The sequence below is a fragment of the Lepisosteus platostomus genome, chromosome 5 (assembly GCF_059453375.1).
Source record: "Lepisosteus platostomus isolate fLepPlt1 chromosome 5, fLepPlt1.hap1, whole genome shotgun sequence".
Classification (NCBI taxonomy): Eukaryota; Metazoa; Chordata; class Actinopteri; order Semionotiformes; family Lepisosteidae; genus Lepisosteus; species Lepisosteus platostomus.
This window is the reverse complement of record NC_142615.1, coordinates 20,088,234-20,114,974: the sequence shown is the minus strand read 5'-3', so window position 1 is coordinate 20,114,974 and position 26,741 is coordinate 20,088,234. Positions and strand designations below refer to the sequence as shown.

Below are 26,741 nucleotides of genomic sequence, written 5' to 3'. Positions count from 1 at the left end.
TCAGGCCCCTGCCCGCCCCGCCCCGCCGCCCCCCCTTCCTCCCCGCCATGCCCCTCGAGCCCCCCCTGCTGCCCGGGGCGGTGCCCCTGCCACTGCCCCCGCCCGTCCTGCCCCCCATCGCCCGCCCGGCCCCGCCAGGCCCCGCCTGGTGCTCCCCGGTGGGGAGGGTAAGGAGAGAGGCTGAGATGTCTGACGAGGCAAGTGGGGCAGTCTGTCCGTCTGTCCATCTGTCTGTCTGTCTGTCTGTCCTTCTGTCCTTTTCTCTGTCCGTCTTTTCTTCTGTCCATCTGTCATTTTCACTGTCCTTCTGTTCGTTTCTCTGTCCATCTGTCCTTCTGTTCGTTTCTCTGTCCATCTGTCCTTCTGTCCTTTTCTCTCTTTCTGATCATCAGTCCATCTGTCCTTTTCTCTGTCTTTTTGTCCGTCTGTACTTCTCTCTTTCTGTCCTTCTGTCTGAGTCTCTTTTTCTCTGTGTCTGTCCCTCTCTCCCTGTCTCTCTCCCTGTGTCTTTCCATGTCTCCCTGCTCTCTGTCTGTCCTCCGTTGTCCCAGCTGGGTCTCTCTCCCTGTGTCTCTTCGTGTGTCTCCCTGTCTGTCTCTCTGTCTGTCCTGCGTTGTCCCAGCTGGGCCTGTCTCCCCGGCTCTCTGCCTTCAGCTCTGTTCGCCGATGTCCCGCCAGCCCGTCTCTCTCTCAGCCTGTCTCTTGACTTGCAGGAGGAAGAGGAGGTGGAGACAGCTCCTCCGGCAGGAGAGAGGAAGGAGGTCAGTGCTGGTCCCACCCTGCCTCCTGTACTGTCTGTGGTGGAGTTTCGCCATCTTGTCTGTCCCTGGTTCTCAGTGTTTCTCTCTCTTTCAGCCCTGTCTGTCAGTGTCTCTCTCCTCCTCCTCTCTGTCCTCAGTGTGTCTCTCTCCTCCTCTCTGTCCTGTGGTGTCCAGGCAGTGTGTCTCTCTCCTCCTCCTCTTTGTCCTGTGGTGTCCAGGCAGTGTGTCTCTCTCTTCCTCCTCCTCTCTGTCCTGTGGTGTCCAGTGGGTCAGTATTAGTGGGCTACACCCAGGCTCACTCCCTGCGAGTGTGATCTCAGCAGTGTCTCTGTGCTCTAGGGACACTTGACTCACCTATCTCTCTCTTTCTCTTTTGTGGTTGACGGATTGAGGCCGAGAGCAGGGCAGTGTTCATGTACTGGACTGTCCAGTCGTGTGTCTGTATGAACCCCTCTCTCTCTCAGTGCAGTGTTCATGTACTGGAGTGTCCAGTCAGTGTGTCTGTATGAACCCCTCTCTCTCTCTAAGTGCAGTGTTCATGTCCTGGAGTGTCCACTCCGACTCTTAACGTGACTCTCCTCTCTCTGCTTCAGAAGCGCTGGTGCATCTTTTTGAAGTCCCTGAGCTGCATGTCGGTGGAGACAGAAGATCAGGACAAGCCGATGGAGGTGGCGGAGACCGTAGCTCAGGAGAGGAAGAGCGAGGGAGAAGAGGAGCAGGCTGCCGGGAAGGACAAGAAGAGGAAGAGGAGGTGCAGGTGAGCAGACAGGGGGGCGCCGCCCGGTCGTGTCTGTGATTCAATGAGGAGTCTCCTCTTGCTGTTTGATGTCATGGTGACGTCTGTGTCTGTGTCCCTCACACCTGCAATAACAATATTCTTTCCAGGTTCCTTTCCTGGTTCTGTGCCTGCTAAGATCTGGACTGGACTGGACTGGACTGGACTGGTTCGGAGCTGAGGGACACCAGACGACTGGACTGGAGCCTAGGGACACCAGCTTGGACTGGACCGGAGCTGAGAGACACCAGACTGGACTGGACAGGAGCTGAGGGACCCCAGTCTGTGCTGGACCGAAGCTGAGGGACACCAGACTGGGCTGGACTGGAGCTGAGGGACACCAGACTGGGCTGCACTGGAGCTGAGGGGCCCCAGACTGGACTGGACCGGACCGGAGCTGAGGGGCCCCAGACTGTGCTGGACCGAAGCTGAGGGGTCCTAGACTGGACTGGACCTAAGCTGAGGGTCCCCAGACTGGACTTAATCTGTATTGTAATTTTTGTTCTTTTGTTAAGCATCATTAAAATGGTTTAAAAAAAAATCTGTTTAGCTTTTGGTTTTTTCCCTCCCCCCCCACCAAAACGAACGAACAGAGTCTGTCCTTCTCTTTCATCCCGGAGAGTTTGTGGTTGATGGATTGAGGCCGAGAGCCCTCGTCGTCGGCGTGCCACCAGTTGGCGGGGATATAGCAGGGGGGGCATCGTGTCCAATACTCCTTGAAACGAGACAGATTTCAAGCCACCTCCGTCTGAAGAGAAGGAAGTCGACCACGAAGTCCAGGGTGTCCTAGGAAACTCTTTAGCCATCGTTTGCCCAGCAGCCATCTCACCCTGCAGCTCCCAGCTGGCAGCCCCCTCCCCACTGGAGCCCAGCAGGTGGGAGCCTGGTCAGTACGTGGAGGGGAGACTCCTGGGAAAAACTGAGGTTGCTGCTGGGAGAGGTGTTAGTAGGGCCAGCAGGGGGCGCTCACCCTGTGGTCTGTGTGAGTCCTGATGCCCCAGTATAGTGACGGGGGACACTGGACTGTAAACAGGCGCTGTCCTTCGGATGAGACGTCAAACCGAGGTCCTGACTCTCTGTGCTCATTAACAATCCCGGGGTGTCTCTGGAGAAGAGTAGAGGTGTTACCCCAGTGTCCTGGCCTGATTCCCCCCCTGGTCTTGACCCATCGTGGCCTCCTAATCACCCCCCTCTCTGAACTGGCTCCATCCCTCTGCTCTCCTCCCCACTGAGAGCTGCTGTGTGCTGACCGGACTGGATTGTCATCCAGGTGGGGGCTGCACACTGGGGGGGCTGGAGGGGATCCCCCTGACCTGGGAAGAGCTCTGAGTGGAGGGTCCAGACTTATTATTATTATTATTATTATTATTCGTGCTGCACTGGGCTTCAGTCCTGGCAGTGAGAGGGGGACTCTGTGATCAGTACAGATACTTATGACTGTATAATAATACACGATAGAAATGGAACACAGGATAGCGCTGTAGTCTCTTCGAAACGTTTTGAACTGCCAGAAGACGTTTTCACAACCCGGACACGTGAAGGTACAGGTCTTCTCCCATCGTCCGGAGCAAGGTGTATCGTGTCCTGGTGATTTCTCCCGTTTTGAACGGAGTTTAATGTCACGTTTCTACTTTATTAGAGAGAGGCACTGAACATCCTGTGATAGACTACTGTCCTGTCCAGGGTGTGTGAGTCTGTGTGTGTCCTGTGATGGACTGCTGTCCTTTCCAGGGTGTGTGTGTGTCCTGTGATGGACTGGTGGATCACAATATTAATTCTCCTCCTTGATTCCCTCCTTCATCGCCAGAGTGAAAGCGGGACACGGCAGTAAAAGCTCAGCCCTGCGGGTAGTGGTCCTCTCGGCCACACGGGGGCGCTGTGGCCCCACGGGGGGGTTATGTTCAAGTCCCGCTGGGAATCGCACCAACGCGGCGGAGTTCGTGAACGTCCCAGACACCAAAAAAACGAGAGAGAGAAAAAAGGTCGTTTTCGAGGTTCAAGAAGCAACCCCGAGATTCAGAGTTTCCCCGCTGAGCTTACTCTGCCGAAAACACGCAGGTTTTATTTTTTTCCCGTGCCCCCCCCCCCACACACACAGGCCGTTTCTGTAGCGTGAAGTTGTGTTTTTTTGCGTGGCGGTCGGTGAGGGGCGAAATTGTATTTATTTTTTTCCCACGGTCTGAAACGGCCGGGTGGTGTTGTAGAGAGGTCGACGTGCCTGGTTTTCCTTGTCTCCGAAGCCCGTTTTTTTTGGGGGGGTCGTGAGGTCCCACGCAGCGCTCGGAAAAGAAAATGGCGTCTCTTTTCCCCGCAAGACGGGGGGGGGGAACCCGTGTTTTTTGGACGTGGCGTGGCCCGAAATTTCCGCCCTTGGCCGCTAGAGGGGGGTGGAGTTTGGTCTTTCTTTGATTTGGGGTTCGGGGGGGATGCTAATTTCACTGAACCAAACCCCACGGAAACCCGTGTTGGACGTGGGGGTGCTGAATGCGCCCTCGACGTGATTTTGTCTTTAAATTCAAGTGCAGCTTTTGTAACCCTTGGGCCGGAAACAGCTGGACCCGTTTCCCCTGCCTGTCCGAGGTGGCGACTACCGGGGTCGTACAGGGACACCCGGCTGGGTGCGACGTCACGGAGGCGTCACAGTGAGCAGCCTGACGTCACAGAGCGGCGGATTCTAGCGGGGGGCGGTGCCGGAGCCCCGTGAGCTCAGAGGAGTGAAGAGAGAGGAGGAGGAAAGGACTATATAGCGCTTAATAAACACGTGTTTCTTCAAAAAAAGATTCGCGGGTTACTTCGACTTCGATCAAATCACAGTTTCAGCTTCAGATTCACTCTGAAGTATCCCCGTGAAATTGGTAAGTCGCTCAAAAGCGTCGCTGGCGAGAAATAACAAAATAAGTTGAGAAATAAGTTGTTTTTTTTAACATTACTCCACTCTTATTGGTGTGATCGTGCTGTAAAAAGATATTGAGAGGAGGTGCACCTCTACACAGAGAGTGGCGGGGGTGTGGAACAAAGCCGATACCCTGGCTTCTCTCCAGACACAGCTGGGTGAGCTCCTCCAGTCAGGACAGGAGGCTCTACTGTACACAGAGGGTGGTGGGGGTGGGGAACAAGCTGCCCAGCCCTGTGGTTGAAGCCGATACCCCGGCTTCTCTCCAGACACAGCTGGGTGAGGTCCTCCAGTCAGGACAGGAGGCTCTACTGTACACAGAGGGGGGCGGGGGTGGGGAACAAGCCGCCCAGCTGTGTGGCTGCGTCCCCTCCCCACCCCACTGTGACTCTGCTTGTCTCGGCAGGACGATGCACCAACAGAGATGCCGCACGGCCGTGCGCGGTCGCAGCAGGACCCGGGCCCGGCGAGGCGTCGTAAGTCCACCCCTCCCGCCCGCCAGCGTCCAGTGTCCAGCCCTCCACCGACTGACCTCTCCGCCCCCAGCAGCGCTCGCTGTATTATAATAATAATAATAAAGCTCCACACTCTGACCCCTAAACCCCCGATACCCTACAGCTCCCCACACTGACCCCTAAACTCCCAATACCCTATAGCTCCCTACACTGACCCCTAAACTCCCGATACCCTACAGCTCCCCACACTGACCCCTAAACTCCCGATACCCTACAGCTCCATACACTGACCCCTAAACTCCCGATACCCTACAGCTCCCCACACTGACCCCTAAACTCCCGATACCCTACAGCTCCCCACACTGACCCCCACAGTCCTGATGGCCGAGAGGTCTCAGCTTGCTGTAGTGATTGAGTGAGCTCTGTGGAGCCAGACCTGAAGGTGAGATCTGGGGAGGAGACAGAGCACCCACTAACTTTCCTGAGCTGGGTTAAAGGGTTAGACAGCTTCTTACTGTTGGAGACACCTGTCCACACTCTTACTGGACACACTCGCCTGTCTGGACTCTTACTGGACACACTGTACACACTCGCCTGTCCAGACTCTTACCGGACACACTGTACACACTCACCTGTCCACACTCTCACTGGACACACTGTACACACACACCTGTCCGCACTCTCACTGGACACACTGTAGAGACTCACCTGTCCGGACTCTTACTGGACAAACTCACCTGTCCAGGCGTAGTCTCTGCTCCTCATCCCCCCTGCGTTGTGTCTCCCCCTCTCCCCGCTGGACAGAATCCTGTGGTGTCTTCGTGTCTCCCCGAGCTCGTCCAGAAGCTGGAGAGGGCGGCCGAGCTGCAGCTGGAGCTCCCGGGGTCACCCGGCTCGTCCCGCTCGGTGTCCCCCCCCTCCGCGCCCTCGAGCCCCCTCCGCTCCCCGCCCCCGGCCCCCCCAACCGGCCCTCTCAGGCCCCTGCCCGCCCCGCCTCGCCGCCCCCCCTTCCTCCCCGCCATGCCCCTCGAGCCCCCCCGATGCCCGGGGGCGGTGCCTCTGCCCCTGCCCCCACCCGTCCTGCCCTCCATCGCCCGCCCGGCCCCGCCAGGCCCCACCTGGGGCTCCCCGGTGCGGAGGGCAAGGAAAGAGGCTGAGATGTCTGACAAGGCCAGTGAGGCAGAGTCTGTCCGTCTGTCCTTCTATCCATCTATCCTTCTGTCCTTTTCTCTGTCCATCTGTCCTTTTCTCTGTCCCTCTGTCCTTCTGTCTTTCTTTCTTTTTCTCTGTCCTGTCCTTCTGTCCATCTGTCCTTCTGTTTTTCTGTCCTTCTGTTCTTTTCTCTGTCCTTCTGTCCATCAGTCCATCTGTCCTTTTCTCTGTCTTTTTGTCCGTCTGTACTTCTCTCTTTGTGTCTTTCTGTCCTTCTGTCTGAGTCTCTCTTTTTCTCTGTGTCTGTCCTTCTCTCCCTGTCTCTCTCCCTGTGTCTTTCCATGTCTCCCTGCTCTCTGTCTGTCCTCCGTTGTCCCAGCTGGGTCTCTCTCCCTGTGTCTCTCAGTGTATCTCCCTGTCTGTTTCTTTGTCTGTCCTGCATTGTCCCAGCTGGGCCTGTCTCCTCTGCTCTCTGCCTTCAGCTCTGTTCCCCGATGTCCCGCTAGCCCGTCTCTCTCTCAGCCTGTCTCTTGACTTGCAGGAGGAAGAGGAGGTGGAGACAGCTCCTCCGGCAGGAGAGAGGAAGGAGGTCAGTGCTGGTCCCACCCTGCCTCCTGTCCTGTCTGTCCCTGGGTCTCAGTGTCTCTCTCTCTTTCAGCCCCGTCTGTCAGTCTGTCTGTCCCTCGATCTCAGTCTCTCTCTCTCGGCCTGCTGTCTGCCTGTCCCTGCCTCTCTGTCTCTCTCTCTTTCAGCCCTGTCTGTCCCTTTGATCTCAGTGTCTCTCTCTCGGCCTGCTGTCTGTCTGTCCCTGCCTCTCTGTCTCACTCTTTCAGCCCCGTCTGTCAGTCTGTCTCTCTCTCTCTCTTTCCTCTCTCTCTCTTGGTTTGTTTGTCCCTCAAACTCAATCTTTCTCTTTGCCTGCTGTCTTTCTGTGCCATCATCTTTGTCTCTCTCTCTCCTTCCTGTCTCTCTCTGTCCTGTGGTGTCCAGGCAGTGTGTCTCTCTCCTCCTCCTCTCTGTCCTGTGGTGTCCAGGCAGTGTGTCTCTCTCCTCCTCCTCTCTGTCCTGTGGTGTCCAGTGGGTCAGTATTAGTGGGCTACACCCAGGTCACTCACTGCGAGTGTGATCTCAGCAGAGTCTCTGTGCTCTTGGGACACTTTACTCAGCTGTCTCTCTCTTTCTCTCCCTGTGCTGTCCCTCTCCTGCCCCCTCTCTCCCTCCTCGGACTCCAGCTGGAGGAGGTCCAATCACCACCTCCTGTGAGACAGAAGAAAAAGAAGGTGGGTAATGCTCTGATCCTCTTTTTACTCCTGTCCAGTGTCCAGTCAGTGTGTCTGTATGTACCCCTCTCTCTCAGTGCAGTGTTCATGTACTGGAGTGTCCAGTCAGTGTGTCTGTATGAACCCCCCTCTCTCTCTCAGTGCAGTGTTCATGTACTGGAGTGTCCAGTTAGTGTGTCTGTATGAACCCCTCTCTCTCTCAGTGCAGTGTTCATGTACTGGAGTGTCCAGTCAGTGTGTGTGTATGAACCCGTCTCTCTCTCTCAGTGCAGTGTTCATGTACTGGAGTGTCCAGTCCGACTCTTAACGTGACTCTCCTGTCTCTGCTTCAGAAGCGCTGGTTGGTCTTTTTAAACTCCCTGAGCTGCGTGTCGGTGGAGACAGATGATCAGGATGAGCCGATGGAGGCGGTGGAGACCGTGGGTCAGGAGAGGAAGAGCGAGGGAGAGGAGGACCAGGCTGCCGGGAAGGACAAGAAGAAGAAGAGGAGGTGCAGGTGAGCAGACAGGGAGGCGCCGCCCTGTCGTGTCTGTGATTCAAGGAGGAGTCTCCTCTTGCTGTTTGATGTCATGGTGACGTCTGTGTCTGTGTCCCTCACACCTGCAATAACAATATTCTTTCCAGGTTCCTTTCCTGGTTCTGTGCCTGCTAAGATCTGGACTGGATTGGACTGGTTCGGAGCTGAGGGACACCAGACGACTGGACTGGACAGTCCAGCTAAGATCTGGACTGGACTAGACTGGACCGGAGCTGAGGGACCCCAGACTGCGCTGGACCGGAGCTGAGGGACCCCAGACTGCGCTGGACCGGAGCTGAGGGACACCAGACTGCGCTGGACCGGAGCTGAGGGACACCAGACTGCGCTGGACCGGAGCTGAGGGACCCTAGACTGGGCTGGACCGAAGCTGAGGGACCCTAGACTGGGCTGCACTGGAGCTGAGGGACACCAGACTGGACTGGACTGGAGCTGAGGGGCCCCAGACTGGACTGCACTGGAGCTGAGGGACACCAGACTGGACTGGACTGGAGCTGAGGGGCCCCAGACTGGACTGCACTGGAGCTGAGGGGCCCCAGACTGGACTGCACTGGAGCTGAGGGGCCCCAGACTGGACTGGACCGGAGCTGAGGGGCCCCAGACTGGACTGGACCGGAGCTGAGGGACCCCAGTCTGTGCTGGACCGAAGCTGAGGGACCCCAGTCTGGACTGGACTGAAGCTGAGGGGCCACATTCTGGACTGGACTGAAGCTGAGGGGCCCCAGACTGGACTGAAGCTGCGGGGCCCCAGACCGGACTGGACTGAAACTGAGGGACCCCAGACCCCAGTCTGGACTGATGCTGAGGGACCCCAGACTGGACTGTGGAAAACTTTCACATTATCTCCACCTGAGTCCTCAGACCGTCTGCATGACCTTGTATTATTAAGTATTATTTTAAGGTCCTGTGATGATCGTAAGATGGGGGGGGGGGGTCACTAAATAAACCCTTGACATTGATCTGTATTGTAATTTTTGTTCTTTTGTTAAGCATCAATAAAAATTTTTAAAAAAAAATCTGTTTAGCTTTTGTTTTTTTCCCTCCCCCCCCCCCCGGAACAACGAACAGAGTCTGTCCTTCTCTTTCATCCCGGAGAGTTTGTGGTTGATGGATTGAGGCCGAGAGCCCTCGTCGTCGGCGTGCCACCAGTTGGCGGGGATATAGCAGGGGGGGCATCGTGTCCAATACTCCTTGAAACGAGACAGATTTCAAGCCACCTCCGTCTGAAGAGAAGGAAGTCGACCACGAAGTCCAGGGTGTCCTAGGAAGCTCTTTAGCCATCGTTTGCCCAGCAGCCATCTCACCCTGCAGCTCCCAGCTGGCAGCCCCCTCCCCACTGGAGCCCAGCAGGTGGGAGCCTGGTCAGTACCTGGAGGGGAGACTCCTGGGAAAAACTAATATTGCTGCTGGGAGAGGTGTTAGTAGGGCCAGCAGGGGGCGCTCTCACCCTGCGGTCTGTGTGGGTCCTGATGCCCCAGTATAGTGACGGGGGACACTGGACTGTAAACAGGCGCCATCCTTCGGATGAGACGTCAAACCGAGGTCCTGACTCTCTGTGCTCATTTACAATCCCGGGGTGTTTCTGGAGAAGAGTAGGGGTGTTACCCCAGTGTCCTGGCCTGATTCCCCCCCTGGTCTTGTCCCATGATGGCCTCCTAATCACCCCCCCTCTCTGAACTGGCTCCATCCCTCTGCTCTCCTCCCCACTGAGAGCTGCTGTGTGCTGAGCGGACTGGAGCATCATCCAGGTGGGGCTGCACACTGGGGGGTCTGGAGGGGATCCCCCTGACCTGGGAAGAGCTATGAGTGGAGTGTCCAGAACTGGACCGGGGACACAGACCCCATGGACTGACTGGACCGGGGACACAGACCTCTGGACTGACTGGACCGGGGACACAGACCCCATGGACTGACTGGACCGGGGACACAGACCCCATGGACTGACTGGATCAGAGTCACAGACCCCCGGACTGACTGGACCAGGAACTGCCTGGGATAAATCAGTGAATCGATCTGTCAGATCAGCCAACCCTCTGACAACCCAGCAAGCAATTAGATCAGTCAAAAATCGAGTTAGTTAATGAACAAGTTAGTTGAGTTAGTCAATGATCAATTAATCAGTCTGGGCTGTCAAATGATTTTTTAAAAGCTCTCCCTGCAAAACCAAAGTCAGCTCTCCCACTGGTTTCTGGAGCTGGTGCTGAACTAACGTCTTTCATTCATTCCCAGACTTAACAACATCCAGCACCACCACTCCTGCTCCCACAAGTCACAGTGAGTATGGCTGGAACACCACTTCAAGGGTGTGCACTGGGAACACTGGGTATCCTCTGAACACTGGGCGTGCACTGGGAACACTGGGTATCCACTGAACACTAGGCACTAGGGAACACTGGGCCAGGATGGCTTTGCTGTACCTAATCAAACTCTGTTTCTCTTTCAGACTTTAATAAAAGCAGCGCTAATTGTTCAGGTGAGAAAGTATATAACTTCATTAAGGGTCTCCGACCTCTATATGAATTAAAAATAAATTATATGCTGTTTAAAGGGGACAGCGGGGGCTGAAGTAGACAGGATGGCTGTGCAGGGCGTCATCAAACTCTGTTTCTCTTTCAGATTGTGATGCATGTTGCACTGATTGTTCAGGTGAAAAAGTATATAACTTCATTAAGGGTCTCCAGCCTCTACATAAATGAGGAATAAAAGATACGTTGTTTGCACATTGGTTAAAGGGGACAGAAAGGATGCCTTTGTTGTTCCCTGATGTCGTGGGCAGAGCCCAGACACAATTATCCCTAAGTGATACTCACAATACTACATCATGCTTGTGTTACATAACGCTCATATTACATTACATTTGTATTTCCTTCAGAAAAACGCAGGATATGTTGGTGGAGACCTATTAAGGGTTTCTGAAGTCTACACTGGGCAGGTCAAACTCTTGCTCAAGATGTCCTCTTCGACAGGAAGCAGGCCTGTGCAAACTGCAATGACCCAAAAGTACGACCTTTATTAAAAATGGTTAATGACGGTAGCTAGCGATTGTTAAACAAGGTAACAGATATAGAAGACAGACAAAAAAAAACACCCTAGATCAGAGAAGGAATGCTTTCCCCTCTGGGTAAGAAAGGCCGACTGCATTTCCGGGGGAGGAAAGCTGCTTTAGAGGAAACACCGGGGAAGCAGAACTCAAACACTGGGAACACTGGGTATCCTCTGAACACTGGGCGTGCACTGGGAACACTGGGTATCCTCTGAACACTGGGCGTGCACTGGGAACACTGGGTATCCTCTGAACACTAGGCGTGCACTGGGAACACTGGGTATCCTCTGAACACTAGGCGTGCACTGGGAACACTGGGTATCCACTGAACACTAGGCGTGCACTGGGAACACTGGGTATCCTCTGAACACTGGGTGTGCACTGAGAACACTGGGTATCCTCTGAACACTAGGTGTGCACTGGGAACACTGGGTATCCTCTGAACACTGGGTGTGCACTGGGAACACTGGGTGTGCACTGGGAACACTGGGTATCCTCTGAACACTGGGTGTGAACTGGGAACACTGGGTATCCTCTGAACACTGGGTGTGCACTGGGAACACTGGGTATTCTCTGAACACTAGGTGTGCACTGGGAACACTGGGTATCCTCTGAACACTGGGTGTGCACTGGGAACACTGGGTATCCTCTGAACACTGGGTGTGCACTGGGAACACTGGGTATCCTCTGAACACTGGGAGTGCACCGAGAACACTAGGTATCGGTGTACAGATGCAGCCATTCAAAATGGGTGAGGTATTTCGCGGCATACCGCGACACGCCCACCGGGGTATCACGCGGTTCACGTGTGTCACGTGACTAACTATCCGGCGTCGCCTTGTAAAACCGCCAGGGGGAGCTTAACCTCTCATGTACAGCATTTGAGCCTTTAATTTTGAACTGTGTATTACAGCATGTTAATCATCAGTCATTAAAATGTTGGTATATTTTATGAAAGCTAGATTGCTCAGTTGGACAAAAGTACACAACCTACCTTTATCAGAAATATTTATGCATCAAAGCCTTTACTGAAGATATTACTAATAGTATTAATAATGGATGACTTTGGACAAGCTGTATACTCAAAGTATAATTTCTTTAGCACATTTGTACAAGCACTTGGAATCTGTCCAAGCCATACTTTGTCAGGCATTTTGTTTTACTTCAACGGGCATAAAACCTTCCTTGCTTTTAACAGGGCGTTTCATAATTTCTAACTACGAAAATGATTTAAAATGCGACACTTATCATTCAACTAGAGCTTAAAATATCACAAGGATCCTCAAGAGCACAGCAAAGAGTGTATTAAAAGACACTTGTATTTATCAACGCTTTCTTTTCTTATGGAACCACTTCAGAGGGGTGTTCCAGGAATCGGCACTTTAAAGAAAAAAATACACACCAGTAATCCATTTCTCCCTAAACATTGTAAGCTTCGAAGTCTTTAACTAACGTGATACCGGAGTCAACAAGCATACTTTTAGAATTTGATTAAAAGGGAATATAATATGGAATCGCGTATCTCAAGAATTTAATAACGGTATGATTATATCCGTGTACTGCGGCAGGGCTGTGTAGGGCTGTTTCCCCTGCCTGTTCATGCGAGCTGTCTTGTAGCCTACTGGTCTATGTGCGTGACTACCAACTGGCAGGTTGTGTGTTTGAATCCAGCTGGTGCTGGACTTTTCATTTTTATTTATTTATTTTTTAATCGCATAACATAAACATATTACCGTATGCAAACTGTACTGTATACAGTATGTATATGTATATTTAATGTCTTAACTGTGCCCGTTTAAGTATTGAATATTCATATCTAATTTTACCACTGAAGGGAAATCTTAGTAGCTGAGCATAAAAAAATAGGAGCATACTGTAACGCGTGTGAAGGCCATAAACGGTATTAATTTTGGAACATAAACATACAGTATATGGCTGGTCTCGGTACTTTAAAGAAAACATACACGAAACATGGTTTCATTATGAGCAGAATCGGTCTTGAGATATTTTTAACTTGATTTACAGTATTTGAGAGGTATGTCTTAACACCGATACTACAGTGCTTAAGTACTGCTCACGTATATGTTTCAAGGTTTATATTATGCATTTCATACGGTCAAATTACTTTTGAGCAACTAATAAGAACCGCGAAACGATATGCGTTTTCGTTTCGTTTTGTGCTGGGACCCGTGGATTGATTAGAGATATCAAGTACATACAAGTCATTTTTTAAATGTTGTAGTTTGTCTTGAAAAAATGTTACGAGTACATCATCTATCAACAATTACACAGGTTATGTTTCCATATTGCGGATTTTGGTTACGTAATATTATTTTCTAGATTTCACGTTGTGAATATGATGGGATGTCTGATGGGATGTTTCTAAAAATCCATCCTCCGTAAAACGTCTTCTCTAGTTGTCCTGCATATGTATTCGCTAATGAAGCTGTGTGTTCTGAGCCTGGATCTCTACATTTCTGTATGAACCAGCTTAGAGGGCTAAAGACAGCTTGTGTTTAAATTGAGTGTAAGGCAATTTATGCTTCTAAAGTCATGGTCAGCATTTATTTTTGTACTGTGCTGTAAACTTGTTCTGTGCTAAGTCACATTATTTTATAGCGTTTTTATAGCGTTATCAAATACGGTGTTACTGTAGTTTACCGAGTCCCATGTCACATGGTCTGTGATTGAAACCTGTAAAACCGGTTTAATTCGTCACAGCCAGCACTCTTTAGGTGTGAGGGTCTTCTGCTCAGAATGAAACGCTAAAATGTTTGTGTATATTCTAATGGTAGTGGGGGCAGGGTGTGTGGGAACAGGTTTGGTTGAATTTGCATTGGAGATCTATGTTCTTCACACCTGAAACATTTTCTCTGAAAGCATTTTCTTCGCAGTTTAACCGATCTTGTTACAGCATGTTACAGTTTACTATTATTAACCATATTAATTTTAAGTGCTTAATGTAAAATCTTGTAAAAATATATTTTCATTGTTCAAATATACATTAAGTCTGACTATCATATAATAAGTTAAATACAAAACTAAAGAAAAAATAGGGTTAAATATAATTCAAAATATTTTGCTAACAATGTTAACTGTTTATGAATAATAAAATGTATTAACTAAGGAGTAGGATGGCACAGTTGTTAGTATGTTTTTTGTTTTGTTTCTTTTTCATAAATACAACAGTAGTACCTGATGTCTCAGTGGCTTTCAAAATTAAATTATGCATGCAAACCTGTGAACTAGAAAGATAACCAAGATATCCATCCATTATATTCCATAATATCCATGAAATATATGGCGCTGAAATATGTGTGACACAGTGGTGGCCTGACACGGTGAGGTGCCCTGGCAGCTGTATGATGCAGTGGTGGCCTGGCACAGTGAGGTGCGCTGGCAGCTGTGTGATGCAGTGGTGGCCTGGCACGGTGAGGTGCGCTGGCAGCTGTGTGATGCAGTGGTGGCCTGGCACGGTGAGGTGCGCTGGCAGCTGTGTGGTGTGACGCAGTGGTGGCCTGGCACGGTGAAGTGCGCTGGCAGCTGTGTGTTGTGACGCAGTGGTGGTCTGGCACGGTGAGGTGCGCTGGCAGCTGTGTGATGCAGTGGTGGCTGGGCACGGTGAGTTGCGCTGGCAGCTGTGTGGTTTGACGCAGCTGGTGGCATGGCACGGTGAGGTGCGCTGGCAGCTGTGTGATGCAGTGGTGACCTGGCACGGTGAGGTGCGCTGGCAGCTGTGTGATGCAGTGGTGGCCTGGCACGGTGAGGTGCGCTGGCAGCTGTGTGGTGTGACGCAGTGGTGGAAATGTTCACCATGTTTCACCATGCTGAAAATGTTTGTACCAGACTTTTTTGAGGCCTGTTTAATTGTGTCTGAAGTCTGATGTTGTAAATTTTATTGTTAAAAAGATCCATGAAAATGTCACTACTGAAGTTAGCTGGTACTGTTGGTATTGTAAGTGGCAAGTAGAGCTCATATTTTAGATTTTGTGTAGTTGCTAGCTGAACTGTGTGTTGGATGCACATGAATATATTCATTATATGCCAGCGCACCTCACCGTGCCAGGCCACTACTGCGTCACATAGCTGCAAGCGCACCTCACCGTGCCAGGCCACCACTGCATCACACAGCTGCCAGCGCACCTCACCGTGCCAGGCCACCACTGCGTCACAACACACAGCTGCCAGTGCACCTCTACACACCCGACCACCACTGCATCACACAGCTGCCAGCGCACCTCACCGTGCCAGGCCACCACAGCGTCACAACACACAGCTGCCAGTGCACCTCTACATACCCGACCACCACTGCGTCACACAGCTGCAAGCGCACCTCACTGTGCCAGGCCACCACTGCATCATACAGCTGCCAGGGCACCTCACCGTGTCAGGCCACCACTGCGTAACACCACATAGCTGCCAGCGCACCTCACCATGCCAGGCCATCACTGAGTCAGAGATTAAATAAAACCTCACTCGCACCAAACAAATTTATATTTCTAAATATCACAACATGATCGGATTTAAGTCATTTTAATAACAATGAATAGTCACCTAGGCATTACAATATAAACATTTATATTGATTTAAATAACGTTTTGATTTAAATCGCAAATGCGGGTTTAAATATATGTGTTTTTTGATTCACAATCAGACAAATGCCACATAAATTGATATCTTTGTCTTCTAAGTATCTTAATAAACTTTCAGCATAGCTTTCTCCCCGTTTAGATTTATTTTGGGATCAAAAGTGGAAAGATTAGATTGTAATCGTTTTTATTTTTTAAATACATTTTAGAAAAGTGTAATCTATACTAAAAAGCTGTACACCACCTGCTATAAAGATACATATTGTAATACTTTCGGGTTCGGATAGGACAGACACAAGAACTCAGACTTGCGGAGTTAAAGCAAAATAAAGCCTTGATTTTATATATCACCTTTAAAAGTGGCATCTCAAAGCAAAGTAAATACCCAACACTGATTGTACCCATCTGTCATGCTAATAAAGCAGCTTGAATTAAATTGAGAGGGGGGGGGTATATTTGCTTTGTGTATAAAGTACATTGTGAATGTTTTCACAGCCTTCACTTTGTCGTTTTTATGCCATTTTTTGACCACGCACGAATATTCCTATGTCCGTATCTTCGCAAGGGAATCAGTGTGAATTTTAATACTAATTAAATGACCGCGGGCACTTTCCACCCCCTCTACATTCTCAGAGTAGAACAGACTAATCTTCTAATGAAAGACGGTCCACCCCCCACGGACAGCAAAAGTGCCCACAGGCACTTAAACTTAATATGGTCAGTAACAGTAAACAGTAACATGGTCAGAAGGAGCACGTACAAACGTTTCCGAAATAACCACATGTAAGACTCTGATGCTTAAAATGTTTAGGGAGAAAGTGGAATACTGGTGTGTATTTTTTCTTTAAACTACCAATACCAGCCATATACAGTCTGTAACGTAGGGATTTCTATATGTCTTTATTTAGTGGTTACATTAGTGACAAAGGCTAAACTTTTAGCTTCAGTAACGTGTACATATCTACCCTTTTTATAAAACGACTTGGTTGAAAACTGTTCCAGAGCCACTGTTGTTTCATCAGTGAAAAGTACATCATGAAATGCCTCTCCCTGTTCAATCCACTGGAAAAAAGAAAAGGAGCATAAAGCTTCTGATGGTCATAAACGATATTCATTTAGGAGCAGCATCAGAGGTATGTTTTTAACTGCACTGCATTGGAGAGAATACCATAGTGTGTTTTTTTTTACTCCCTGGCGGAAACTGGCTTCCAGAAGAATCAGTATGGCCCAGAGATTAAATAAAACTTCACAGACATTAACGAAGAGCATAACGCGTGTACTGTATACACTGCAAGTACAACCCCCCTCTCTGCAGGAGTGCTGGCTGTGACGAATTGAACCGGTTTCACGGGTAGGAGGCGAGATTTCCAGCGAAAGACACCTCCCCCCCTCAAAAACCCAGTAAGTACAGTACTTACTAGTTAAAGGCTAGGCTCCCGACTACGGTGAAAGGAACCCTTCTTTCATTAGAAGACAATGAACATATTTTAGCCCTGAATGAATTAATAGCAAACATGGTTTACATAAAAGACATTTTTCCAAGAAAGTTTAGCCTTTGTCACTAATGAAACCACTAAATAAAGACATAAATATAAAAATCTTAAGATTTTTAAAATACATGACTTTGCTAAAATTTATTTGAAAATAAAAACAATTACAACCGCCAGGGGAGAGAGAGAACAGGGGAGGGATGTTGGTTTTGCATAAGGGGCGGGGCTATGGAAATTAGGTCTGTTTGGGAATGTGTAGTTACATGTTCTGGCTGTTTGTGAATTATCGTTGTTGAGTATGGAGTGTTGAGGTATTGATTTTGTGTAATGCTTTATGTTGAAAATTGAGGTGGATTTTGTTTATGAGAAACAGGATAAACTGGGATGGGAGGAAGGTTTGGTTTTGCATAAAGGGCGGGATTATGATAATTGGAGGACTTTGCGAGAGTAAAATGGTTTGATTATTTGATTTTGTATTGTGGTTGTTATCTATGTTTTTGGTTGGTATTATGTTTATATGGTTGTTTTTGTTGGTTGGTTGTTATTATGGTTATTAATAATACGATCTATAGTTGAAATCTGAGCCTAAATAAAAAGAAAAAGCAAGTGATTAGGTTTATGAGCAATCTAATTACTTATTCGTTTAAAACGCTATATAAAATAAAGTTTATTATTAATTTGCTGGACAGAGCGGTGAACATTATTATGCATAAGACAAAGATAACGATCCTGATCAGTTTAGAAATCTGTGTACGCTGTAAGGTTTTTACTTCTTAAACTTTTAAAATACACGTTTTGAATAGAAAGAAATCCTCTTCCTGGTACAGTATGTATAGCAAACCAGCACGTCTTTTTTCTCCAATCAGAGGGGTGTCAGATGGTGTCAGCCAATCACCATTCTGAAGCCCTACCATAATCTCTGGTATGGGGAGACCCCAGAATTGTGTCCCATAGTTTAGACAGATGATAGATACTTTTATTGATCCCGTGAGGGAAATAAAGTAAATCATTTTCATTTTAGGAAATTATTAAACGCTCGGTTAAAAGCAAAGGAGATTGTCTGTTATAGTGGACATAAAAACAAGAGTTCGCTGGCATTATATCCTGGAAGACACAGATCGGCGCCAGACCGGTAAATGCTTGATGAACTAGGGATTGGACAGTTTCCAAGTGCTTGTACAATCGATGGAAATGTTCAAATAAATGTGCAAAAGAAATAAACAAAATAATCATTTATTTCTTTATCATATTGGGTAGCTAATGTCCTCTCTTTGCTAGTTAGTGGCTGTGTCCTGCGTTGGGTAGCAACGGGTGACTGTTCTCAGGCGGAAGATGTAAACAGCTTAATGTTCGTGTTAAATAATTTTTTTTAATTAAAATTCATTCTATACAGCAATCGCATATTTGGGTACCGTTTCATAAAACTTTCATGCTTAAAATGTTTAGGGAGAAATGGAAGACTGGTGTGTATTTTTTCTTTAAACTACCAAGACCAGCCATACACAGTACAGTTTACATACATACAGTAATATTTATGTTCCTAAATTAATATCGTTTATGACCTTCAGATGCGTTATGCTCCTCTTCTTTTTATGCTCAGCTACTAAAATTTCCCTTTAGTGGTAAAATCCATATAAATATTCAAAACTAAGCGGATTAAAATGTGCACAGTAAAGACATTAAATGATTAAATCTTTGCACTACCAACCAATGCACCACGAGTGCCCCTGTCGGTCATTTTGGCCAGCCAATCACTTGCCCTGCGGTGCCCTCCGGTGCCCCGCAGTGGCTTGTGGGTAGGTTAGTGTACCGCGGGTTTTTACCGCGCATTTTGAATGGCTGCATCTGTATCTGATATCCTCCATGAGGACTCCTTCACCGTCCTGACTCTCCCCTGTGTCTCTGATCCGGTCTCTGTCTGTCTGTGGCTCTTCTGTGAGTTTGACCTTGAGAGATCTGTAATGCGGAGTTCTCACTGGAGCAGTCCGATATGATGGTCAATAAAAGGTCCAGCAAAGTCAAAGCTGGTCGCCTGTATTCATGAAGTTTGTGGGTTTTAATGGATCCGGCCTGGGCAAGCCTGGTTCAGTTAGCAAAGGGGTGGAGAAAACGGACTCCGACTACTGCCTAGCGCAAACCCCACTCCCAGCCGGTCACGGTGAGATCCGAAGACCTTTTAGAACAGGACTTGTAAATATTCCCATTCCATCGTCTTCAGAAGTATGAAGTGGCTCTGCGGGTTTTTTTAAAAACCCAGCGACGCCGACTTTGTCTTCACCCGCAGCGGAGCAGGTCAAGGTTTATCCCTGCGCTGAAAGGACAGGAAAAGAGACGCGGCGTTTCGGCCGCAGAGCCTCCTTCGGGCGCGTGAAGCCGGAAAAGACCACAGTCGAAATGTCGCGTCTCTTTCCCCTCTCTCTCGGCCGCGTGGAACGATCCCGTACCTGCTGCCTCTGCGGCCTGCGGGTGGCCGACACGGCCCCCTCCCTGACCGTTATCCCTACCTTCCGCGCGTCTTCAGCGACGCTTCCCTGACCGTTATCTCTCTCTTTCAGGAACCGCGGCACCGCAGGAATGCCATTACTCCGTGATCCAGGATCCCGGGCCCGCGGGCGGAAGTAGGTTTTGCCTTCTCGCGTGTAAGGGCTCGCAGGGCTCAAACGGCAGCAGCGGGGGGCGGCGAGACGCCTGTGGTGCGCGGGCTTGCTAGGTCAGTGCGAGGTGAAGTCGGGGCAGAGCCCCTGGACCACAGCCCCACCACCGGGAGCTCTGCTAAGTGGTGGGTTGGGCAATCAGTACTGGATACGAGTGTCAAGTGTCGACATGAGTGTGAGCAGCGTCGATTCGAGTGTGAAAGGTGTCGACACGAGTCCTGTTGGTCAGTACAGTGTCAATACGAGTGCGAACAGTGTCGACAGGACTGTGAACACTGAGTCCTGTTAATCAAAAAAGTATTAATATAAGTGTGAACAGTGAGTCCTGTTGTTCAGTATAGTGTCAATACAAGTGTGAACAGTGAGTCCGGTTCTGTACAGTGTTAACTCATTGACTTCCCTCTTGCTCTGCACAGTGTTAACGGTTGAGAACACGTGTTTTATTCTTGGCAGAATTAACACAGACAGATACTGCTGTTGAATACTCCACAGTCAACAAACCCCGAGCCGCACAAAGTAACTCTTTACCACAGGAGTAATGAGAATGACACTAAAAACAACAACACTGATAGTGAACAAGAGATTTTGAACAATACACATTCTAGTCAGATTTAAATACCCACAGACCTGACCGTTGGAAGTTGTAAAAAAATGCAAATTATTTTTTTTCTGTGTGCAGGTTTTCTAAGAACTGAAGAAAGGTTAAAAACGAGAGAACGCCATTCGGTTTTTCAAGCCTGTCTGGTAGTTAGTGATTAATTGGACCCATGATTTAATCCACCTGTATCTGGAGAGAAGCCAGGGTATCGGCATCAACAACAAGGCTGGGCAGCTTGTTCCCCACCCGCCTCTGTGTAAAGACGCGTCACCCATTCTTGGTTTTATTTTCACCTTTCACTATACGTGAAGAATTCCAAAAGGTGCACAAATGCTCTGGAGCTATTCTGTGGTTCAGCGATGTCTCTGGAGCCTTTTGTCACAGTGTGCGACTTCCCTGTGTGCCTCCCCGAACACAGGGTCTGACTGAAGGGGCACTGACCTGCAGGAATGGGAGGAGACCGAGCTGGGACGGTTCTGCCACGTCAGCGAAACTCTGGACCCCGACTTCATCTGCCAAAGAAACAGCAGCGTCAATTAACTCAGCCAGCGAGTTCAACTGTTGCCTCCCTTCTCTCCATCTCTGTGTGTCCCATCTCTTCATAACCCGTCTCTTATCAATACTACTGTGATTCATTTACTCTTCCTCACTCTGTCTCCTGTCCGGTTGTCTGCACTTAAAACTGAGGTATTTCCTGTGATCTCCTCTCTCTCGCTGTGTCTCCTGTCCTGTGGGTTTGTTACTGAGGGATTCTCTGTGATCTCCTCTCTCTCGCTGTGTCTCCTGTCCTGTGGGTTTGTTACTGAGGGATTCTCTGTGATCTCCTCTCTTTCGCTGTGTCTCCTGTCCTGTGTGTTTGTTGCTGAGGGATTCTCTGTGATCTCCTCTCTCTCTCACTGTGTCTCCTGTCCTGTGTGTAAGTATGTTTGTTACTGAGGTATTTCCTGTGATCTCCTCTCTCTCACTGTGTCTCCTGTTCTTCAGTGTTTTAATCCTCTTAAATAATTTATCTCATTCCTCTCTCACTCACTGCGACTCCTATCCATTCTGTGTTCAGTTCCTCTGACTTGCCTCTTGCATCAGCGCTAGCAATATCATGCATCTATTTAATTTAAAATTATTGATCTGTCACCTTGATAGTTCGATCTCTGCTACAGTTAGCATAGATGGCACAATTAAAAGGACAATGAGCTCAACATCTGTACGCGTCTAATTAACTGAACCTTACAGAATATCCTGCCTCAGCTAGTCTCTCGCTGGCGGGGTCGCCCATCGGCGAGACCACGTCTCCAGGAAATTCTGCGGACTGGACACTGCGGGAGGGTGGGGCTGTGTTTCCGCACGAACGCCGGAAATCACTCAGGATCTCCAGAGAGAATCCTGTAGCCTTACAGCATCACAGTCACAGGCATCAGCATTGCAACTGTATAATATCAAACGCCCAGACACCCTGAGGTGAGGCCAACCAGTCTGAAGTATTACCTGTAAACACCAGGCACACTGGAACCTGACTTCATCGTCCACTTAGCGCAGAGGTGGGGCGGACAGTCAGTTTTCTGGGGAGAAAAAAAACAACACCAGGAATTTAGCATACTGAAAGGATCATGGAGTGATGATCTGGCTGAACCCGCTTGGCTGAGGGCTCCTGGCCAGAGGACGAGGAGGCTGGGACCCCCCCTGCACAGCGAGGAGGAGTGACCAGGGGGGGGGGCTACACAGGTGGAGACGGGGTGGGAGCGGGACGCGAGGGAGAGAGGGGGATCACGTGCAGTATTGACAGTGTTTCAGGAGAGGAGTCAGGAGTGATTGCTAAAATATCGACAGCCGAGTCTGACCGAACTAGGGTGTGGCCATCCCTCTCGAACTTTCATCACAAACTCCTGTCTTCCTGCGGTGTCTCTGAGGAAGCTACCATTTTTCACTGGCTAATAAGAGGTGGAAGAGGTGTTAGTGGGACAGCAGGGGGGCGCTCACCCTGCAGTCTGATACCCCAGTATAGTGACGGGGGACACTATACTGTAAACAGGCGCCGTCCTTCGGATGAGACGTAAAACCGAGGTCCTGACTCTCTGTGGTCATTAAAAATCCCAGGGCGTCTCTCGAAAAGAGTAGGGGTGTAACCCAGGCGTCCTGGCCAAATTTCCAATTGGCCCTTACCAATCATGGCCTCCTTATAACCCCCTTCTCTGAACTGGCTTCATCCCTCTGCTCTTCTCCCCACTGAGAGTTGCTGTGTGGGGAGCGTTCTGGCGCACTATGGCTGCCGTCGCATCATCCAGGTGGTGGCTGTACATTGGTGGCGGTAGTGGGATTCCCCATTCCCTGTGCAGCGCTTTGAGTGGAGTGTCCAGAAAAGCGCTATATAAGTGTAAGCAATTATTAATAAAGCCCCTCAGTAGTTGAGATCTCTGTTATACCCATCTAGAAACATGCAATCAGCATGTTATTGATGAAGCAATAGTCACAACATTATTCCACACTTCTAACCCTGCACTAGGGGGCGTGCTTCAGGCTCGGGCCAGGGTGAGAGGCGGGTTATGATGACAGTCATGCTTTCTACACCTTATACTGAGCTCAGAAATGGACCGAGCAGACATCTCACGAGCAGATCCCTCCGCGTATAAGAAAGGCAACTTGTCTCGGCAAAAATTTCGGATGTGAATCCGTGGTATATGATAAAAAGGCAAAAACCCCACACTTGGAATGCAAACGTACCCTAAAAAGGAAACACGGTTTTAAAACCAACTTGATTTTCCCCTGGAGAAACCTTTTTATGGACACATATCGCATCTATTACACATGTATAGCTAAATATAAAGATAAAACTTGATATAAGAAGTCATGACATATCACACATGACAAAGTCTGGTCCAGAATAAACAGTTTACACTGACCCACCTTTATTTACCCTGGTCACTCACTTCTATTAACTGTTTTAATAAGGGTAACAAATGAATATTTGTTTCAATTTGTGATCTACATCTGGGAGCCCTGAAATGTTGGCCAGAGGGGAGAAGCTGATATTCAGACGTGAGAATATATTAAAAACAAGGATCTGATGTTGTTTTTCACCTGTCTAATCAAAGCTTGTTCAAAAATTATCTGATTATAGGACACACAAGTTTATAATCATACTCATTCCACTTTTTAACCCCGTATATATGCACAATATGAAACGTATATACACTAAATCTCACGTGTGACTCCCATAAAATACATTTCTTTACGAAAATTAGGAACACTTATTACAATTATCAACCCCCCATGACGAGGCAATATTTCATACCTTTGGTTCTTTGTGGGTTCAAAGTTCTGTCCTGTCGTTTCACACGTAATGTTTTGGTAGTTATCTCAATTTTCCTTTGCAATTATCTCCAAGATCATCCTCAACTTTTTGTAAAACGCTATGCACAACTGATATTTAAAGAAAGTCCTGTACCAAAACGTCTTCGTAGGGAAAGACAACTTTTTTTTCCTTACGTTAGTTGCTACACGCTTACTCATAAAATCTATTCACCGCCTTTAAAAAAAAAGTTTCGTTTTTTATTGTGGTTCACTGACATTTCTGTCACAATTCTGAGGGACCCCAAATAAAATTCACTTGCCGGTATAAAGACGCCGGCGAGGTTAAGACAGGTATCGAGCCACCTGCGTATCTAACGGACGTTTAAAATAAAAAAATGGCGTGTAATGTTCCGAAGGGCTACTGTTTTTTTATAGTTTGTCGATTGTAAGGGACGTGGGCCGCGACAGAAATACTGGTCGGGGTGGGAAAAGGTTTATTGATGGTTTATTGTACCGCAACGGTCACAATTGACTCACCAGCAAAGATGGCGCCGAGGCCACATCGACTCCCTCCCGCCCTGCCTCGCACCGAAGCTCGAGCTGCGGAGCGCGACGCCAAACCGCCGGTCCGCGGGCGCGGGCGCCGGACATAGACGTCATAACCCCTTCCGAGGCGCAGGAATTATAGATCACTGTAGTTTCTTCTGGACCCGGGTTAGGGACAGTGTGCCCTCCGTGAGAGTCTTCTGAGGAAGCCAGTGTCTCATGGGTGTCCAGGCTGGGTACCATCTGTCTATCACAGGACACACAGACACACACACTCACACACCCTGGACAGGACACCAGTCCATCACAGGACACACACACACTCACTCACACATCCTGGACAGGACACCAGTCCATCACAGGACACACACACACTCACACACCCTGGACAGGACACCAGTTACTCACAGGACACACACACACACACACACACACACACACACACACACACACACACACACACACACCCTGGACAGGACAGCAGTCCATCACAGGACACACACACACCAGGGCCAGTTTTCCCAGAAGCCAATCAGCCCAAAAGCCTGTCTTTGGACCCGGAGAACACAGGGAGAACATGCAGACTCCACACAGACAGTCCCCACCCCCCCCCCCGGGTCAAGACCCGAGCACGGAGCCCCCCCGCGCTGAACCCCTCCGTACAGACGGCCGCACACAGCTCTGTTGTTCCCGATTCCCGAGGTGATCTGTTAAAAGAAGCCGGTGTGTTGTCTCCAGGTGAGGCCCGCAGCCCGACGCCGGTGGTGGCGGTGGTGGCGGCGGCAGAGAACGCGGCGCCGGTGCCGACGACGAGCGGGGAGCCCCCCCCCCCGAAAGCCCCTCGACGTGGGGGCCGCGGCCCGCCCCGGCGACAGCGCCCCCCGATCCGGCAGGCGGCCGGTCTCCCGCAGGGAGAAGACGATGAAGCAGCTGGAGAAAGTGTCTTCCGTCCGAGGTAGGAGCAGCAGGGCTGGGCGTTTTGTTGGAGCGAAGTCCCCCTCCAGATAACCCATGAACCCCGTCTCTACTGTCACTCCAGTCAGGACAGGAGGCTCTTCTGTACACAGAAGGGGGTGGGGGTGGGGAACAAGCCGCCCAGCCCTGTGGTTGAAGCCGATACCCTGGCTTCTCTCCAGACACAGCTGGGTGAGCTCCTCCAGTCAGGACAGGGGGCTCTACTGTACACAGAGGGTGGCGGGGGTGTGGAACAACTCCTTTGTTCGGGGCCTTGGGGCATTCTTGTTGTGAAAGGCGCTATATAAAAAAAACTGAATTGAAATTGAATCTTACAGGTTTGGGTTTCAAAAACGTAACGACACTCCTCACGTCCGAGCGCCGCCGGTCTGTGACGTAACGTATCCTTACACAACCATGACGGTTTCATCATGGACACCACGAAAGCCCGAAAAGTGGTCGACGTTTTAATTTGGCAACGCCACGATGGATCCCAGTTTTTTTTTTTTATTTTGGAGGCCAAAGAGGACAAAAAAGGAAACGTCCGGAGTGGATCGATGGTCATCTCTGCAGTTGTTCTGATGTTCTGGAAAAAAACAAACAAAAAAAAACGGCTCGCTTGCCCGATCGTGTAGTGTTTCCACACCCCACGCAAATCAGCTTCTCTTCGCTCCCGGGGGCTCGTCGCCCGCCGCACCCCTCTCACGTGATAGGGGCTTCCCCCGGCTGTGACGTACTTACCCTACCCGCTTCGGCCAACGTCATACCGAAGGTCGCGCTTCGGGCCGCGGCGATGTTGACGGACTGTCTTGTAGCTGATAAGGGTTTAAATTTCGACTTAAGGAGTTGGCCATCGTTATATTTCGCGAGGTATAATACGGGGGGAAAAATAACATTTATATTTATCAACGTACTAGTAATACTGGGTGGATGTCACGTTCCCCAAAGTTCAGTGCCTCTCTCTAATAAAGTAAAAACGCGACATTAAACTCCGTTCGAAACGGGAGAAATCACCAGGACACGATACAACTGACGTCCGGAAAAGAAAGAAAAAAAGAACTCCTATTCCCATTTGGATTAAGGGAGCCTGTACCTTCACGAGTCCGGGTTGTGAAAACTTCTTATATTAATAATTAATAAGTCTGGACTCTCCACTCAGAGCTCCTCCCAGGTCAGGGGGATCCCCTCCAGCCCCCCCTGGATGATGCTCCAGTCCGCTCAGCACACAGCAGCTCTCAGTGGGGAGGAGAGCAGAGGGATGGAGCCAGTTCAGAGAGGGGGGTGATAAGGAGGCCATGATGGGACAAGACCAGGGGGGGAATCAGGCCAGGACACTGGGGTAACACCCCTACTCTTCTCCAGAGACACCCCGGGATTGTTAATGAGCACAGAGAGTCAGGACCTCGGTTTGACGTCTCATCCGAAGGACAGCGCCTGTTTACAGTCCAGTGTCCCCCCTCACTATACTGGGGCATCAGGACCCACACAGACCGCAGGGTGAGAGCGCCCCCTGCTGGCCCCACTCACACCTCTCCCAGCAGCAATCTTAGGGGGGGGGGGGGCAGGGAAAAAACCAAAAGCTAAACAGATATTTTTTTGAAAAAATTTATTGATGCTTAACAAAAGGTCATCAGTCCAGTCTGGGACCCCTCAGCTTCAGTCCAGTGCAGTCTGGGGTCCCTCAGCTTCAGTCCAGACTGGGGTCCCTCAGCATCGGTCCAGCACAGACTG

The 26,741-nt window shown here is 49.7% G+C and overlaps 2 long non-coding RNA genes across 2 annotated transcripts; one reads left to right on the top strand and one right to left on the bottom strand.

Annotated features, from left to right (window-relative positions):
• Window positions 1-257: 257 nt before the first annotated feature.
• Window positions 258-24,125, bottom strand: LOC148664612 (uncharacterized). Its single transcript, XR_015936517.1, has 4 exons — window positions 24,048-24,125; window positions 21,708-21,781; window positions 20,667-20,737; window positions 258-7,775 (listed from the first exon to the last, which is right to left on the bottom strand). It is a non-coding gene; the product is annotated as an uncharacterized LOC148664612 (long non-coding RNA).
• On the top strand, window positions 7,728-10,544 carry LOC148664613 (uncharacterized). The gene is made up of 2 exons (XR_015936518.1): window positions 7,728-7,812; window positions 10,081-10,544. It is a non-coding gene; the product is annotated as an uncharacterized LOC148664613 (long non-coding RNA).
• Window positions 24,126-26,741: the final 2,616 nt, after the last annotated feature.